Below are 2,425 nucleotides of genomic sequence, written 5' to 3' on the forward strand. Positions count from 1 at the left end.
TTTTTTGACAGAGTTTTGCTCTGTCGCCCAGGCTGGAGTACAGTGGCATGATCTTGGCTCACTGCAATTTCTACCTCCTGGGTTCAAGGGATTCCCTTGCCTCAGCCTCTTGGATAGCTGGGACTACAGATGCGTACTGCCGTGCCTGGCTATTTTTTTGTATTTTAGTAGAGACGGGGTTTCACCATGATCTTGATCTCCTGATCCCATGATCCACCTGCCTTGGTCTCCCAAAATGCTGGGATTACAGGTGTGAGCCATCACGCCCAGCCAGAATCTTAAGAGCTATGAGACAAAAGCACCAGGTAACCTATAAAGGAAATCCTATCAGACTAACAGCAGGTTTCTCAGCAGAGACCCTACAAACTAGAAGGAATGGGGCCATGTCTTCAGCCTCCTCAAATAAAACAATTTTCAGCCAAGAATTTTGTATCCAGTGAAACTAAGCCTCATATGTGAAGGAAAGATAGAGTCTTTTTCAGACAAACAAATGCTGAGAGAATTTGCCACTACCAAACCACCACTACAAGAACTGCTAAAAGGAGCTCTAAATCTTGAAAGAAATCTTGGAAGTACATCAAAACAGAACCTCTTTAAAGCATAAATCACACAGGACCTATAAGACAAAAATATAATTTAAAAAGCAAAAACAAAAACAAAAACAAAAAAACAAAACAAAAAACAAGGTACACAGGCAACAGATAGCATGATGAATGGAATGGTGCCTCACATCTCAATACCAACATTGAATGTAAGTGGCCTAAATGCTCCACTTAAAAGATACAGAACTGCAGAATGGATAAAAACTCACCAACCAACTATCTTCTGCTGTCAGGAGGCTCATCTAACACATAAGTACTCACATAAACTTAAAGTAAAGGGGTGGCAAAAGTCATTTCATGCAAATGGATACCAAAAGTAAGCAGGGGTAGCTATTCCTATATCAGACAAAAACTTTAAAGCAACAGCAGTTAAAAGAGATAACAAGGGACATTATATAATGGTAAAAGACCTTACCAAACAGGAAAATGTCACAATCCTGAACATATATGCACCTAACACTGAAGCTCCCAAATTTATAAAACAATTCCTAATAGACCTAAGAAATGAGATAGACAGCAACACAATAATAGTGGGGGAATTCAATATGCCACTGACACTACTAGACAGGTCATCAAGACAGAAGTCCACAAAGAAACAAGGGATTTAAACTATACCTTGGAACAAATGGACTTAACAGATATTTACAGAACATTTCATCCAACAACTGCAGAATACACATTCTATGCAACAGTGCATGGAACTTTCTCTAAGATAGAACATATGATAGGCCACCAAATGACCTTCAATAAATTTCAGAAAATTGAAATTATATCAAGCATTCTCTCAGACCACAGTGGCATAAAACTGGAAACCAACTCGGAAAAAAACCCTTCAAAACCATGCAAATACATGAAAATCAAATAACATGCTCCTGAATGATCATTGGGTCAAAAATGAAATCAATATGAAAGTTAAAAAATTCTTCGAACTGAATGACAATAACACACAACCTATCAGTTCGCACTGATATATGGAAGCTAAGCTATGAGGACACGTAGGCATAAGAATGATACAAAGCATTTTGGGGACTTGGGGGAAAAGGTGAGTGGGGGGCCAGGGATAAAAGACTACAAATAGGGTACAGTGTATACTGCTTAAATGATGGGTGCACCAAAATCTCATGACTCACCACTAAAGAACTCACTAATGTAACTAAACATCACCTGTATCCCAATTACCTAGGAAAAAAATTTAAAAAGAGGTACAAAATGAGTCTTAGTGGGCTAAAATCAAGTTGTTGGCAGGACTGAATTCCTTCTGAAGGATTTAGGGATGACTATTTCCTTGGCTTTTCCATCTTGCAGAGGCCACCTACATTTCCTGGTTTATGCACCTGCAAATAACATCACTGCAACCTATGCTTCTGTTGGCCCATCTCCTTTTGATTCTGGTACTCCTGCCTCCGTCTTAAAGGGCCCTGGTGAATATATTGGACCTATCCAAAAAAATCCAGGATAACCTTTCTAGATTAAGATCCTTAAATGTAATCACACCTGGAGAACCCCCTTTACAATGTAAGGTAACATTCACAGGTTGCAGAGATTAGGATGCAGACATCTTGAAGGGGGAGCATTATTCAGCCTGTTGCAATTGATATATCATTGTGTGTTTTTAAAAATTTAAGATATACTACACATACCATAAAATTTACCCTTTTAAAACATTCAGTGGTTTTTAGTATATTCACAGTATGTGCAACCACCACCACTAATTCCAGAACACTTTTATCACCCCAATAAGAAACCCCAGATTAACCAGCAATCACTACTGTTCCTCTCTCTCCTCAGTCCTAGGCAGTCATTAATCTGCTTTCTGTTTTCGT

This window comes from Cebus imitator, unplaced genomic scaffold, assembly GCF_001604975.1.
Source record: "Cebus imitator isolate Cc_AM_T3 unplaced genomic scaffold, Cebus_imitator-1.0 Scaffold570, whole genome shotgun sequence".
Classification (NCBI taxonomy): Eukaryota; Metazoa; Chordata; class Mammalia; order Primates; family Cebidae; genus Cebus; species Cebus imitator.